Source organism: Megascapheus bottae, chromosome 2 (genome assembly GCF_031878675.1).
Source record: "Megascapheus bottae isolate mThoBot1 chromosome 2, mThoBot2.hap1, whole genome shotgun sequence".
In the NCBI taxonomy this organism is placed as follows: Eukaryota; Metazoa; Chordata; class Mammalia; order Rodentia; family Geomyidae; genus Megascapheus; species Megascapheus bottae.
Window position 1 is genome coordinate 60,556,917 of NC_143510.1, and position 17,717 is coordinate 60,574,633.

At 38.2% G+C, this 17,717-nt stretch overlaps 1 long non-coding RNA gene across 1 annotated transcript; it reads left to right on the plus strand.

Moving 5' to 3' along the window:
* Positions 1-1,894: 1,894 nt before the first annotated feature.
* Positions 1,895-11,068, plus strand: LOC150067181 (uncharacterized). The gene is made up of 3 exons (XR_016539515.1): positions 1,895-2,007; positions 6,973-7,017; positions 10,949-11,068. It is a non-coding gene; the product is annotated as an uncharacterized LOC150067181 (long non-coding RNA).
* Positions 11,069-17,717: the final 6,649 nt, after the last annotated feature.

Sequence of the window (17,717 nt, forward strand, 5' to 3'; positions counted from 1 at the left end):
ATAGAAGACATCACACATAATAGGTACATTGGAGTTTGTTCAATAAATCAGTGGGTATAGGTTTAGCAAAGTAGACTGTTCCTACAGAAATTCTTTCTCCTTGTTTCTCTCCTTTTCCTTTCTCTATCCCTGTTTTTTCTCCTCTCCCTCTCTTCTTTCTCCTCCTCCCTTTCCCCTCTTCAATCTCTTTCCTACACCTTGATATCTATCTTGTCTATTAATTCATCTTTTCAAGAACCTCACAAGAAAAATGCTGCTATTGCCCACACGTTACGGAAAAAAAAAATAGACTTAGCAAACAAAATGAAATAAGTACCTTGCCCCAAATCACCCATTTAAAATGCAGAGTCAGTCCTACACCTACCTCAGGCTGTCCATCCCTATCAGTGTTCCTAATAATTTTATAAAGTAGAAAGTATCATTTAAGAATGATTGGCTCTTAGCTGGGAGTGGTGGCCCACGTCTGTAATCCTAGCTACTCAGGAGGCTGAGATGTGAGGATTGCTATTCAAAGCCAGCCCCGGCACTAAAGACTATGAGACCCTTATCTCCAATTAATCACTAAAAAACTGGAAGTGGTGCTGTGGCTCAGGGGGTAGGGTGGTAGCCTTGAGCTGAAGAGCTTAGGGACGGTGCCCAGGCCCAGAGTTCAAGCCCTATAACCGACAATGGCAAAAAATGATTGGCTCATTTAATTATCTTTGAATTTAATTCTAGTCTTAGAAAAATATGGTTCCTCTGAGAACCATGACATCTCTATGGCATCTACAAGGCATTCAGTAAACCCATAGGAATCAACTATGTATGTAATGGTATTTTCTTTGTGCTGGAGGTGTCTAGGGCTCAAGGGACAAACATGACCTTTCAATATCAATCTCATGTCTCCTGCCTCGAGCAAAACGTGTATTTTCAAGCAGCTATTATGCATGGTATCTCCAGTCAAAGACCCAAATTAATATAATTAGGCAACAAGAACACTAGAAGCATGGCCTACATGTCACTCCCAGGAGCTACCACAAGCTGAGCCAGTCAGCTACCAACCATTCTAGAGAATCCAGGTAAGCGGGGGGATTGACTTACACCCTTGACATTCTCATTAAACATATCACTAAATCATATAAAAATCTAAATTTAGCTGGATTCTGGTGGCTCATGAGCTACTTATGAGACTGATATCTGAGGATTTCAGTGTGAAGCTAGCCTGGGAAGAAAACTCCATGAAACTTTTATCTCAACCACTGAAAAGCCTGAAGTGGAGCTGTAGCTCCAGTGAGAGAGTGCTAGCCTTGTACATAAAAGCTCAAGAACAGTACCAGACCCTAAGTTCAAGCCCCAAGACTAGCCTCCCTCCAATGCACACACATGTACTACTATACTATACTATACTATACTATACTATACTATACTATACTATACTATACTATACTGAGTCTTTGGGAGGTAATGTTAGGGTTAGAGTCCCCAATATTTTCCTAGGATCAATCTCAGAGTCTTACTTAATAAAGTTTACTGAGTTAATGAAAATATGTCCTTATTAAAATAACCTCCAAGCTTTTGCAAATATGTTACCTCAAATTCTTATTTGCTTATAACTTCCCTCTTGCAATTAGAAGAGAATTTCCTTTCCATGTATATCCATATCATTCATATAGATGTATCAGATTCTCCAAAGACTCTGGACATTCAGGTATCCCTTCTCAGTATCATAAGCCCTGCAAGGCCTTTCACAATACCCAGGGGTGAAAGACCAAGAGGCATCTGAAGCCATCTCAGAGGGAGCCCACTGCTTCCAGGACTGAAGTCACACATTTCACAGATGCTTCCTGTTTTGTCAAACACCTTGCCCAAAATAAGCCCAACAGGAAGCTGCTGGCAAATTCAGGTAGCTTTTCTGACTCTTGAAAGAGGTTTGGAACCGACTTTCAGAGAAATGGCAGCAAAACCTGTTGTCATTTGGGAAGACACAGATCTAGAAGGAAAATATACTTCAGACTAACACCCAAGAAGGTGAGAATACTTTTCTGTGAAAATACTGTCTGTACATTGTATTTTAAAACAAACTCATGTGTTTTCTTTAAATTTGTGCATGCTGTGGGTGGAATTAAGAGAACTGACTGCCAGTGGGCGATGTTTATCACTCCTCCCATAGGAGGAAAGGGGAAGGCTGAGATGAAGAATAGGAAGGATCACATGGTTAAAATCACCCAACTGAGCCAGGGGAAGAATTGTTCTGTCTTCATTTCATAAGCTCACAAGCTCTTCCTGAGACTTCAGAACTAGAATGAGACAAACATGTATAATAATGAAGAAGCTGAGGTAGAGTTTGAAGTAAGCTTTGAACTATTCTGGGGAATTTCTTCTTACCATGGGCACAGGTTGGTAAGTTAGAAAGAGAATGGCAGGGGCTTGTGTGCTCTGTTTTCAACAAAACTCAGAAGTGTGCCAAGGTGCATTTCACAGTTCTTGGATAATCTTGGATAATAAGATAGCTTTTTTTATACTAAAATTCATAACAAGGGGAATGGGTTCTTTCTGGTAACCGTATAAGTACCACTTACAACATATAACCATGTATTTTGACAATATTCTTTAAGACTAAAGATAAAATATAAATGTATGTCAATAGTGTACACCTAGCTAGTAATTACCAAACTAGTTTTTGTGTATTGTAGGATTAGGCAAATAAGTAAATAAGCTTTGGATAAGGAAAGGCAGATTTCTTACTTTCAGGAAAAGGAGTTGCAAATAAGGAAAGAAGAAAAGTAAGAATGAATTATGTGAGGCTGCATTGAAATTAAATGTTTTGACTGCATAGTGACAGATAGGAAGATAGATAGATAGATGATAGGTAGATAGATGGATGATTGATAGAAGTATGCATGCATATATACATACATGAATACATACCTCCATAGAGGATAGATGAAGAAAGAAAAAGAATGCATATATGGAGAGAGGTTTAGATTATGTGCATATGTACTTTTCTTTTTTTTGTCGGTCATGGGACTTAAACTCGACATGGGCAACTGTCTCTGAGCTCATTGTACCTTGCCTCTGGGCCTTGCCTTTGCTCTTGAGCCTTGCCTTGCTTCTTGCACCTTGCTTCTTGTGCCTTGCCTCTGTGCCTTGCTCAAGGCTACTGACCTACCCCTTGAACCACAATGCCACTTCCTGTTTTCTGGTGTTTAATTGGAGATAAGAGTCTCACGGACTTTGGTACCCAGGCTGGCTTTGAACTATGATGCTCAGATTTCAGCCTCCTGAGTAGCTAGGATTATAGGTATGAGCCACCATACCTGGCTGTGCACATTTTTTTTTGCCAGTCCTGGGGCTTGAACTCAGGGCCTGAGCACTGACCTTGGGCTTTCTCAAGGCTAGAGCTCTACCACTTGAGCCACAGTATCACTTCTGGCTTTTTCTATGTATGTGGTGCTGAGGAATCAAGCCCAGGTCTTTGTGCATGCTAGGCAAGCACTCTTCCACTAGGCCAAATTCCCCGTCCTTGTGCACATTTTTTTAACAAACATATATTATTTTCTAGCATTGTCTGATGACAAGGTCTAGAAATAATGACATACAATGGGCGCAAGAAGCATCCTTATCTTGGTTTCTAGATACCATTCTGTAATAAAAAGGAGTCAGGAAATCTTGGAGAAATGACTAATCTTAGGATTGGTAGTAAGGAAGAAAGACTAAGATTAGCCTGGAACATCAAATAGTATCTGAAATAAAACACATGGAAAAACACACAAACAAAAAGACAAGGACTATGTGTTTAAAGATTACATGAGCCAAATTATAAAGATATGTGCTGGGTTAAATCTGAGCCAGATGGAAGAACAACATAAATAGTTACAGTAATGGATTTAACAAATAGAATAAAATAAACATCCATGACCCATATTGATATACACAAATGACTAAATAACAAAATTAAATAAATAAGAGATGAGAAAAGGCACTTCATTACTGTAGAATTCCCACGTCAAGGAAAGTAGAAAAATTACCAGTTGAGCCAGAGTTCAAGCCCCAGTTGGAGATCATAGATAAGAAAAGAATAAGACCATTTGCAAGTATCTACAAGAGACTCAATAAGTACAAAGGTGAAAGTGGATGGATTACTTCCCATCCTAAGGAAATATCCAAATGATTTGAAGAAACCAGGCCCCTAGTATGGTATACTATGCACCCTCAGCATCACTTGTGTGGTGTTCTGACCAAGAGGTATAAACTAAATTTAATCTTTATTATTTTTAACCATAATCAGATCCTGGACTAAAAATGGTCATTAATGTGACAATTGGCAAACATTGGATGAAATCTGTAGATTAGTTTATAGCTTATCAATATGATAGATTTTCAGGATCATAGTTTATTAGTATTAGTTTCCTAGTTGGGGTGCTTATACTGTGGTTATGTAAGAAATTGAGTAAAAGATAATATGGAAACTCAACAATTTTTGTGAAAATTTGTTAAGCTGAGTCATTTCAAATAAAAGTTTAGTAGAATTATTAAAAGCAAACAAAAGTCAATTTTTAAGAAAAACCTTTCTAGTTCTAGTTACAGAGTTTTAAGAGAACAAAACTTAACCCACTCAAAATAAAATGCTATTTTCTGCTCAAAGTAAAGACATTAAATACATCTGCTTCATTAAAAGCTGAAAAGTACACAAAAATGACATATTTATTGCATACATCCTGTCATTGATGTATATGTTTTCTTTCTCTCAACATTGTTTGGATTGTCCAACTACTGCTTATAGTTTCACAGGATATGAGTTAGGTAATGTTAAAGATGTTTTTGTAGGGCCGGGAGTTTGGCCTAGTGGTAGAGTGCTTGCCTAGCATGCACAAAGACCCGAAAAAAGCTGGAAGTGGTGGTGGGGCTCAAGTGATAGAGCTATAGTCTTGAGAAAAGTCCAAGGACAATGCTCAGGCTCTGAGTTCAAGCCCCACAACTGGCAAAAAAAAAAAGATGTTTTTGTAAATTAACTCAAGTCATCCTTTGATACCAGTGAGTTTAGAGCATTTTACATTTTCCATTTAATGCTTATTTTTTTCATGTCAAAGGCTTTCAGGGACTTCCGTTTCTTTCCAAAATATCAGATGTAATTTAGCACCAAAATGTGCATATAACAGGTACCATACATAGCCAGTACTCTTGTGAAATTGTGGCATTTTTCATCCCTATTTTTAGAAGAGAAAATGGAGACATGAACGGAACAAAGGTTTTCATGTCTGCTCTACAAAGTTTAGACCCATTTTGCGGACCATAGGCCTTATCACTTGTCTGTAGTTACCTCAACTTGAAATTCTTAGGTGTCAATGATGGTGGAGCAGTGACACCCACACCGACATACATTTTATTTCATTATTAATTATAACAAAGGCTACCCTTTTTCTTCAAAAAAAATCTCAGATATTTATCACTGAACCAATGTAGTGTAAAGCATAAAAATTAAAAGAAAACTCATTTTCTCAGTAAAACAAAATGTCTTATTGTCCAGAGTGACAATGCTTTCAGCTTGGAATGGGTATGCTGATCCCTGACATTGACACAGCGTAGACATGCATGCTGTGTGGTTGCATAAGTCTTAGCTGGGTTCGTCTCTAATGTCTCCACGGGGGTCATCACTCACTTTATTACAAGTTTCCCACTGAATCTACTGGGGAATGGAACATTTTGCTTTTGCTTCTTACCCAAGATTTGCTTAATAGTGAAAGTCTTGCCTGAAAAGACACAATGAGCAAAGGAATTCACATATATGCACACACACACACACACACACACACACACACACACACACACGCACACACACTATAGCAAAAAAAGAAACGAGAGATTTAAGGTTTTCTTTTATTTTAATGAAAGGCTTTACTTTGAAGAATTCAAAGGCAAAAACTAAGTTTCCCCCCAATGTTCTCCTGCAGTCATTTCCAAGTGTCAGGTCTTACATTAAGGTCTTTGATCTAGTTTGATTTGACATTAGTCCTTGATGAGAGGAAGATATATCTAGTTTAAACCTCCTGTATATGGATATCCAGTTTGCCCAGGATAAGCTGTTGAAGAGGCTCTGTTTATTTCCTCAATGAGTATTTTTGACACATTTGTCAAAAATCTATGTGGACATATTTCTGAGTCCTCTGTTTCATTGATCTGTTCTTTTGTCACAAGCATGCTTTTTTTTGTTAATCTGCTTACACAGTATAGTATGAAGCCAGGTATTGTGGTATCTCTAGCATTTTTGTGTGTGAGCTTGTTTGTTGCAGTGGTAGGCTTTTATTATAGCAAAAAACAGAGAAAACTATTGAAAGATATAGACATAGATAATAACTTTCTGAATAGAACTCTACCAGCTCAGCAAAAAAGCACAAGTGTTGGCACATGAAATTTCATCAAATTAAGCTTCTACACAACAAAGGAAATAGTCACTAGGCTAAGGAAGACAATCTACAGAACGGGAAAAAAACTCTTTGCCAGTTATATGTGACAAGGGACTAGTAACCAGGCACTCAACAAAACCAAGCTTTCCTCAAACCACCTCATTAGTAAAAGGTTTAATGAACTAAATAATTCTCAGGAGAAATGTAATGATCAATAAGTACATAAAGAAATGTTCAAGTTCTCTGGCCATAAAGAAAACACAAATCAGATGATATTGAGGTTCCATTTTTCATTCCACTTAGACAATCATCAAGAATTTAAACAATAAAAAAATGTTGCTGCTATTGATGTACGGAAAAATAAATCCTTATACACTGTCAGTAGAAATGTAAACTCATTCCCATCATGCAGCCATGCTACTCTTGGACAGGTATCTGAAGCATATAGTGAAAATACTTGCATAGCTATGTTTATTGTAACACTAATCACAATAGCCAAGTTATAGAAATAGCCTCGATGCCTTGCTATTGATGAATGAACAGAGCATTATTCTTCTGTAAAGAAAAAATAAAATTATAACATTTTCAGGAAAATGAGTGGAACTGGAAATCATCATGTGAAGCAAAAAGGAAGGTAGGTCACATGTTTTTTTACTAAAGAATTTATTAACAATCATTTTTATAACATATTTCAAATGATGTGTTTAACAAACAAGTATTCAAGAAGAGAATGTCTATATACAATCACTGGTACTTAGATTTTAGAACATAATCAAAATTAGGCTGAGAGTTTGTATGTCATGGATACATATTAATCTATGTAATAAAACATGTCTATAGAGTCATATGTTTTTATGTCTATGTAGTTGTGTTTATATTTCCAGTACCATGTCCATAGCATTGAGTATGCAACTTTTGAGCCCTTGCTCTTGTACTGTTTGGATTTAATAGCCACATATTAAGGATACCATGCGCCTTTTGTTCCTTAGGTCTTGACTTGTCTCACTCAACATGATTCGCTCTAGATTCATCCACTTCCCTGCAAATGCCATTATTTTATCTTGTCTATTGGTTATGTAGAATTCCATTGTGTATATATATCACATTTTCTGTATCCATTCATCTGCAGTAGGGCATCTGGACTGTTTCCATCACCTGGCTATTGTGAATAGTGCAGAGATGAACATAGCTGAGCAGGTGTCCTTATCATATCTTGGGTTATGATGTTCAGGGTAGGTGCCCAGAAGTGGTATGGCAGGATCATAGGGAAGGTCTATTTTCAGCTCTTTAAGAAACCTCCACACTGCTTTCCAGAGTGGCTGAACTAATTTACAATCCCACCAGCAGTGCAGTAGGGTTCCTTTGTCTCCACAACCCCGCCAGCATCTGTCATTGTCTGAGTTCAAAATCTTGGCCATTCTTGTTGGGGTAAGGTGGTATCTTAGAGTTGTTTTATTTGCATTTCCTTTATGATCATGAACATTTTCTCATATGCTTTTCTGCCATTTTTATCTCTTCTTTTCATAAGTCTCTCTTTAGTTCCCTTGCCCATTTAGTGAATGGTTTGTTGGGTTTGGGGAGGATTAGTTTCTTGAGTTCTCTGTAGATACTGGATATTAAGCATTTGTCTGATGTGTTATTGTCCCAGTTGGTTGGCTGTCTCTCTAGTTTTGTGGCTATGCTTTTATCTGGGCAGAAACTTTTTATTTTTAGGTGTCCCATTTATGGAGTCTCTCTCCAATCTGTTGTGACCCTGGGATTCTGTTCAGGAATCTTTTGCCTGTACCTATGAGTTTCAGTGTATCTCCTACTTTATCATGTAGCAGTTTCATGGTTTTCAGTCTGACATTGAGGTCTTTGATCCATTTTGAGTTATGCTTGTGCATGGTGAAAGGCTAGGGTCAATTTTTAGTTTTCTGCATGTGGCTGCCCAGTTTTGCCAGCACCAATAATTGAATAGGCTGTGTTTGTTCCTCTGTATATCTTTGGCTCCTTTGTCAAATACAAGTTGACTATAGGTATGTGGTTCTATTTCTGGGTCTTCTATTCTGTTCCACTGATCTTCTGGTCTATTTTTGTGCCAATACCATGCTATTTTTGTTATTATGGCTCTATAGTAGAGTTTGAAATCTGGTATTGTAATACCACCTGCATTGCCCTTTTTGCCTAGAATTGTTTTGGCTATTCTAGGTCTTTTCTTGTACATGTTTTCTTTTATACATGGAAAATAGACGTAAAAGATATACATTCACATAGTTACTACCATGCATATCTTTCTAGATGATAGATAATGTGCTCAGGGTTTGGGGACTCTTTGAAAGTACTGAGGGGAAGGAGACGATGGAACAAGAATGACACATGGATAATATCTAAATGCTTAGCATCTATGTATAAAGATGACATGACAAAAACACCGAAAATTCTTGACTTATTAGAGTCATAGGGCATGTGGAATGGTAGAACTGTAGAAGAGATTCCCCAAATTGTATAATATATGCATGTGTGAAATACCACATGCCTGGTATGTAGGAATGTGGTATAACATTCCATGCTATGACAAGAATATACTAATGGAAAGCCAGATGGTAAACAGACAAGGTGAAAGAAAGCGAATATGGAAAAATATACTGTGTGTGCTGTGAGTGTGTGTGTATGTATAAAAAGAACAATGAAACTTCTTGCTTACAAAAAAAGGAGAGCTCTGGACAGGGAGTTTGGCCTAGTGGTAGAGTTTGCCTAGCATGCATGAAGACCCAGGTTTGATTCCTCAGTAATCACATACAGTATCAGAAAAGGCCAAAAGTGACACTGTGGCTCAAGTGGTAGAGCTCTAGCCTTGAGAAAGCCCAAGGACAGTGCTCAGGCCCTGAATGCAAGCCTCAGGACTGGCCAAAAAAAAGTAGGAGCGGAGGTGAGGCGATGAATTTGTATATATATTTGTAAATATACATTGTATGTATAGAAATATCAAAATGAAACCTTGTGTTTAAATTTTATTTATTTATTTATTGTAATATATAGAGGGGTTGCAGTTACATTCATCAGGTAGTAGGTGCATTACCTCTCACACACTGATACCCCTTCTCATGTTTTTGTCCTCATTTCCCTCCCCACACCCTCCCAATCATCTTGTTCCCCCCTTCCCTTTCCTATTTCAAATAAACATATATACAATATACCAGGTAACAAAATCAGATACAGTAACAATATGAGATTAACCCAAGGGCAAAAAAAAAAGAGAAGAGAAATAACATCATAGTACATTAAGAACAACAATCACACAAGATAAAGATCTGGTTTCCATATCCTAGAGATCCTTTCATTTAGCCTTATCTTATATGACCAAATGAACCTAGTTTTGAGCTATTGTAATCCTCTGCTAGGAGTGTCCTAGATGTGTCCTAATTATTACAAATGAGGAAAACTATTGAGCCTATGTTCCTTTGGTTCTGGCTTACTTCACTTAATATGATTTTTTCCAAGTCTTTTCATTTCCTTACAAATGGGGTGATGTCAAAGAATGAAACCTTCTTGATGCTATTTTTTGTTAATGAAATGGTTTTAAAAAGAAAAAGAGATAAAGAAAGAAAGAGAAAGAATGCTAAAACGAAGGATAAAAAGAGAAAAGAAAAAAAGAAAGGAATAGCAAATCATTCGACTTTACCACTAGAGGGCATATGGCATTAAGAAATAGGACAGCCAAAGAATCACTGAATCATGAGGAATTTATGAATAATAATCTTGAAATTATCCCAAGTCAGACACAGGAAATACCTTCAAGCTCTTAGGTCCTTTTCACACACACACACACACTAAAGTAGTCCATATTTGTGCATGTGAGAAAAAATTAGAAACTAACATAGGCTTCAGAAGTTTCAGGTCTTTATTAAATTGGAGAGTCCACATAATAGATATGTCCCATTACATAAAATGTATATATGAATTTATTTTCTATTCAAGATTGTTACTGAGAAAACAGGTTGAAGACACACTGATTTTCTTTTCTTATGGTACTAAAGCCATTTCATTTTCTTCTGAATTATTTTTCTTTCTGTAACATACTTAGAACCAGAACAATGCAGAGCTCTTCAGAAGGCCTTCAGACCATTATTATTCCATTTCTTTTTGCAGCTGAACCTAAAACCCAAATCCCCTTCCTGCAGTCTCTCTGTATTTGAAGGTTCTTCATCTTCTACACTATGGAGTTTTTTAACTAATGGCCGAAAATCTATATTCCTCTTCAGAAGATATCCAATTGGAAGGACTGAGCTGAACAAAAAAAGCACAAGTGAGTTAGGAAAAGAAATATTACCCCCCCCCAAAAAAATTCAGGTACCTTAGAATCCCATGGGAGAACTCTTAGCATTCAAGACCTATAGGCTTTATTCCAGAGAGTCTAAACATAGTAAATCTTGAGCACAGATAGCTCAGGGCTTCAGTCTTCATTTCCTCCCCCTGATAAGAGGTAAAAATAACGTGGGAGAGCACAGGTGGACTTGGTAATTTGTCAATGTACGACAGTTTTTGAAGCAGCCTTTATTCTGTTTCGGTCTCATTCCCTTAAGAACATAGTCGTGACATCTCCCTACAAAGAAGAGAAGGAAATGCAGTCTAGGTGTTGAGGCAAGAAGAGAAGGAAGAAAACTGAAATGACCAGGAAGCATTCTCTACCATAAATCACGCAAGTAATTTTGACATACTGGTGAATGGCTGAAAACTGACAGTTGAAAATATGATTTCTGTGTCAAAAATCATCTAGATTCAAAGTTAATCATTTAACCTATCTCTCACTGTGGTTAAAAATACTTTCCTAGATAATGCTTTAACATCCTCTGATTCTTTTCTTTTACATAAGGATTCAAACCATCCTCCATCTTCAGTATCATATGAGACTGAAATGAGATATATTTCAAATCATTGGAATTATGAATAACATTTAATCAGTGGTAGCAAACATTATATTGTTAGTTTGGGAAGTCTGAAGTTTGAAAGTCAGCTAAGTACTCAATTGTTATCAATGTCAATATAAATATTTTGTACCAAATGACTGCCTGGGTTGGGAAGGGTATGGAAGTATGTCTTCTAAATTGATTCCTTAGTGTATTTCCTGAGCTAGTGTCAGCTCTTTACTAAGTCACTGAGAGATCTGGTCTTTCCCTTTCTGGTGGCTTATATACAGGATTTTAATCACCCAGTGTGTGGCCATATCCTATGGAAGCAGTCCATGCTCTAGACTGAACTAAGATTTAGATCCTTTTGTCACATGCAAATATGTCCCAGTATACTGAAGAAACACCATGAGCACTTCCAAAATAGGACTGGGACTCCAAGGTAACAACTTTGCTGATGAGTTAAATGTTGTGGCATGGGGAGTGATTCTAAACTCTACACTGGCTAACAAGGAAGCTCTCTAGCAGAAAGAACTCCCATTTGGCATTTCTCAATACTCAATAATGTACAGACTTCTTCATGAGAAAAATAATTTTCACTAAGTTACAGTCATATTATCCATGGTTCCTTGGCTTTCATCCAATTTGAGAAATATAACCATATTCAAAATAACTGAAAACAGGAAGTGGCACTGTGGCTCAAATAATAGAGCACTAGCTTTGAGAAAAAGAAACTCAAGGACAGAGTTCAGACACTGAGTTCAAGCCCCACAACTAATAAAAAAAAAAGCTGAGACAAAATAACTGAAAACAAAGTATGTCTCTGCCTACCCCTCTTCCCATTTCAAGCCCCAGCCTGTCTACCCTCTTCCCACATGCCCACATTTTTCATTCTGTCCTTCTCAGACAGCACTTCAGAACTGGTTCTTCCCCATGTGGTGTTTCTGGTTCTACTCAGGTTTGGCTCTTAAGCCTTCTTCTAGGTAGAACTTTTGCTGTCTGGATAAACTTATCACATCCTAGCTGTGTAAAATGCTCAGTCCACAAGATGGTGGTCAATCTCCTCACCTCTGTGGTGTCTTCCTTCTGTGGTGTCTCTTCTCTGCCTTGGCTGGACTGTTTAGTAGGGAAATTGGAGAGAACGGATATTTGGGATATCTTCCATGTCATCCGACCTCATAGAGCGATTTTTACTTTTCATTTCCAGTACCCTTGGGAAATCACATCATCATCTCACCTTCCTTTTCCTCCCTTGTAACGTCGGGAAGGTGACAAAGTCCTAGGTTCAGTTAAAAATCAGTTCATTTTCTTACTGTGAGTTTGGCTCTTTGGCAAGTGTTAGTCTTTATTTCATCCATATCTTCTGAACTTTCTTGTGAGCGAAGGAAAGGTGCTATACGTGACGGTCAATTTGGGCATTGTCCTTTGCTTTTTAGTGGGTCCCTGAAGGTACGAACTCCATTGGTTTTCTGGATTCTCAGTGCCCAGCACTGATAGAAGAAAGCCATGAGCAGAGCAGAAACACACCGAGAACAAACACGAGTCTCAACATTTGCTCACTCAGCAGCACTTCCGTGGTGATTGAGTCTTGACCACACCAGCTCACTTTACAAAAAGTCAAGACCATAAACTTCAATTTGACCTACTTTAATCAACCTGTGGGCTGTGGTCCAATTATCCAACAATTGATACTAAGAATTTCAATAGTTTCTAGCAACCACCATAAATGCAATCTTTTCTTCTGTGGTCTCCCTCAGAAACTCATGTTGCTCTTTCTCACTTCCACCAAATTACATAAAGATGCAGAAGAAGCTGCATTCCTAAAGACATATTTTAATCGACATGGGTTTGCAGGAGGATTGGGGACTGTATCTTAAGATGCTGTTTTTAGTGAATTCAAGCTCCAGTTGTCATTCTGATGTTTATTTCCTGTAGTTTACTGGAAAAAGCATTGCAGCCTTAATTCTGCTGAATAATAGCATGACTGTTTTGCCTTTAATGAGTAAATTCAAGGGGAGAGGAAAGCAGAGCCATCTTGAGAAGGCTCGTGTGGACAGCACACTGAGAGCCACTGGTTTTGGTTCCATCCATTGGCAATACCACGGAACGCGGTAAGTGTATGGGAAAGGATGGAAACTGACACTGCTGGGCTCCCCACCCCCACCCCAGAGCCCACACTTTGGGCTCATTTCTATTAGAAATGCCTATGTACTATCTCTCTCTAGTAGAGTAAACAGTCATAGAACAGATCTTGAAGAGAGAGCCATTGCCTCCAGTTTTGTGTTTGGGTCTAGCAAGTTTTCTTGGCAACTCTGAAATGTTAGAAGAATCTGCTTTCTGTGTGAAAAGGTTTGATGTTCCTTTACACAGGGGGCATTAAAATTCTTCATCAGAAATAAAAGCCAGCATCCTGATTTCAGTAATATAGTGTACAAATGTGCCCATATCTACTCTGGCTTTTCTTTTCTGCCTCCCTTAGCTCTAGTTGCTAGATTGTGGTTTATAGGTTGCTTCATTGTTTGTTTAGTCTTTCTAACTCAGTTTAGTCTTCACACTAAGCGTTGAAGTCCTTTTAATGAATGATCTAATATTTTCAAAGTAATACAGAAAGCTTGTATCAACCACCTGTCGTGTCAGGATTGGATAGATGAGTGTAGAAATGTCCTGTCCTCATACTTTACTCCACAGGAAGTCCACCCTCCCCAGCTTGGACTCAGCAGAGCTGCTCTGCATTGGCTACCTGAGAGCTACGGGATGATTAAAGATACACAGATGTGTCCTTCTCAACAGAAAGGAGTCTATGCTCAGTCAGGGTGCTGCCTCCACTTCTCCCTAAAATAGGGGAAGAATGAAGAGGAGAGTGAGCAATCCATCTGTTTCCTTCTCCTGAACACATTTCAAGAAAATCATGTCAAAACCATGGGCACAACTTGGTCAAGTAGTTTGACAGGGTAGAAAATCAGCATTCCTTCAGTTGTTTTCCCTTCTATGAACTGACCCAGCAAGGATACATTTATATACCATTAACCATTCCTACTGTCATCACTCTACATGCCTCGCTCAGTTCACTGAAGAAGAGAGAGGATGAAAAGTCTCTGGCCATCCAGTGCAGAAGGCAAACAGCATGCTTTATAGAAACACAATGCAAGCTTGCTCTTTCTATTGTTTTACCCATTTTGGCTAGGTTGAAAGTTCCCTTACAGAGAGAGAGAGAGAGAGAGAAAGAGAGACAGAGAGAGAGAGACGAGACAGAGAGACAGAGAGAGAGAGACAGAGAGAGAGAGAGACAGAGAGAGACCAAGAGAGACAGAGACACAGAGACACAGAGAGGAACTATGATGTCACAAAACAGGAAGATTAAATTTCATGAAGCAGAGAAATAAAGTCAAGTTTCAAGGAGCTTTTAAGAGAGGAAACTGGCAGCTATGGAGCAGCCAGGCATTGTGCAGAGGTCTTGGTGAGATAGCCATGCAGGCACTCTCATGATTTTGCCTGGAATTGATTCAGAAACCTGAGGACAACTGAACATGAAATGGTTGATGGAATTAGTGGGTGACACATCATTTTAGCATTTAGACAAGCATTTCTCTGCAATCCAATGTGAGAGCCAGGATTTAGGATTGGGAATGTAGAAGAAAACAACCTCAACTCCATATCTTCCCAACCTGCAGGTAAAATAGGGCTACAGGGTGACATGCCTACCATAAGAGCCACCTCCTATTCTCTGGGCAGCAATTACTCAAAGCAAAGCAGATTTTTTAAATTTAATTGTTTTATTGTCTGGGTAAAGTATAGAGGATTACAGTTACATTCCTCAAGTAATGAGTGCATTACTTCTCAAACACTGATACTCCTTGTCATGTTTTTATCCCCCTTTCCTTCCCCTCACCCCCTCCCAATCATCTTGCTTTCCCCCTTCCCTTCAAATAAACAAATAAACATATATACAATATACCAGATAACAAAGTTACCACATGAGATTAATCATAATGGGAAAAAAAGAGAAAAGAAATAACTTCACATAGCACATTGAGAACAAAAATCACAAAGATAAACCTCTTGTTTCCATATCCTAGAGTTCATTTTGATTAGTCTCATCCTATATGACCATATGTATATAGCTTTTGAGCTATGGAGCCTATGTTCCTTTGGGTCTGGCTTACTTCACTTAATATGATTTTTTCCAAGTCGTTCCATTTCTTTATGAATGGGGCGATATCATTCTTTCTGATGGCAGCATAGAATTCCATTGTGCATAAGTACCACATCTTTGTGATCGATTCATCTGGGTTGGTTCCATATTTTAGCTATGGTAAATAATGCTGCAATGAACATCATTGTGCTAGCAAAGCAGATTTCTTAACTTCAAGAAGTCTCAAAACCTTGAGCCAAGCATGGTAGCTCATGCCTGTAATCTTAGCTACTCAGGAGGCTGAGATCTGAGGATCAAGGTTCAAAGCCAGCCCAAGCACAAAAGGACCTGAGACTCTTATCTCTAACCTCTAGAAAATGGGAAGAAGTGGGGCTTCACTCAAAGGTAGGGCAGTAGCCTTGAGCTGAAGAGCTCAGGGACAGTGCCCAGGCCACATTCAAGCCCCATGACCCCACCAAAAAAGAATTCTCAAAACCTCTAACAAATGAACATGCACTCTGACAGCCCAAAGAGTGCACTGTAAGTCACATGTCACAAATAAATTTGATCTTTGCATCTCTCTTTATTTATTCATCGTATATTTTTCTTTGTTGCTAACCCATTGTCACTCTCTGGAATATTGTTCAACAGATTCCAAGTTTAAAGTTCTCGATACCGTGATTAATTTTATGTGTGCATTTAGGGTGAATCAGTGTTCGATATTCAGTCATTTTCCTGGATGTTTCTGTGAAGGTATTTTGAATAAGAATTACATTTAAATCAGCAGACTTTAATTGTATAAAGTAGATTGTCCTCCATGAGTAGGTGTCATCTAATCAACTGCAGTCTAGAATAGAACAAAATCCTGATCCTCCTCTGAGCTGACTGACTTCAGGTCTCATCAAGAGTACTGGCTCTTCCTGGTTCCACCAGTACTGTCCATGAACTTGAAGCCATCTTTCCTGAGACTCCAGTCTGACAACTTTCAACTTCCCCATTGGATTAGGGGTTCATGTATATTTGTACCTACACATGCATGTATAATATGAATATACACATGTATATATACATATATATCATGTACACACATACATGGATTATATACGCACACTCTCAGCAGAGTAGGATTCTTGATTCACCTGCCAAAGAATTACTCAAAATGCTAAACCAAAGTTGGACCTCAACCAGGCCTACATAACGGTAACCTCTTGGTAGCAATAGCTTGCTTAAGCCACCCATCAACCAAGATTCCTGTGCACTACTAATGAACCATTAATTCATGCAAAGCCCTGTGATGGTGGTGAAGATTTAGACTGAATTCCAAAGGGCCTTGATTGTAAAGATAATAAAAATCATTGTAGACATGAATTGGAGCACAGATTAGAGAAGAGACTGGAAGGAAAGTTGAGAGATTACTGGGGAATTTGGGTGTGGAAGATGAGACAAAGAAATGGAAGAATTTTCTGTGGGAAACAGATAATTAGATGATTTAAATGTGGAAGATACAAATGGAAGTGCCATGAGTTACTCCTAAGGCTCTGGGTTGAGTCATGGGTTGGATAGTAGAGCCATTTCTAAGAAAAGACACTGAATCATTCTCTAGGTAATGGCCAAAATCTTTGTTATTCTGGAGATCCCCTGTGAGGCTCTGATGACTATCTTAATGGGACAAACTACTCTAAAGAGATGACATATATAATAATGGCTACATTGTATGACTAATGAGTATATCCTTCCATAGAGAGCAATTGTCTTAGTCAAATCTTATTGATTCCTGGCTGGTATCCCTGCTTAGTGAGTTTTTTCATCTATAAAATGGCAGTAACAGTAAATTTTAATTTTTGCAGGCTGTCATTTTTAAAGGCATAAGATGAATGAGTAAGTTCTGTTTGTCCATCTCTAAGCTTAATGTCTGGCCTTGTTCTTTACTTGGTGTGTTTATCTAATCCTTTCCTATATTATGCTTTCCCTCTACTTATCCCCATTCACTTCTCTCTACTGGCTCTAGCCAGTCAAGAGCCATTTCTCTGGTTCACATGGACTCATAGTTTTCTATGAATGCTGTAGAATATGATGAAACAGTTAAAACTGTGCTAGAGTTGCTTCTTTATTAGATCATATAATAGACAAGACTTGGAATTTCCGGGAAAGCTCGCCTTGTCTTAAGTTTGTATCCACTGGATTAAACTAAGTTAAAAGCCTAATATCCTCAGGCAACTCATCTTCCCATCTAAGTCTCTTGCTTAACTAAAGTAGCACATGGATGCAGACGTAGCAAGCTATACCCAAAAGATGAAAAGATTCACCCTAAAT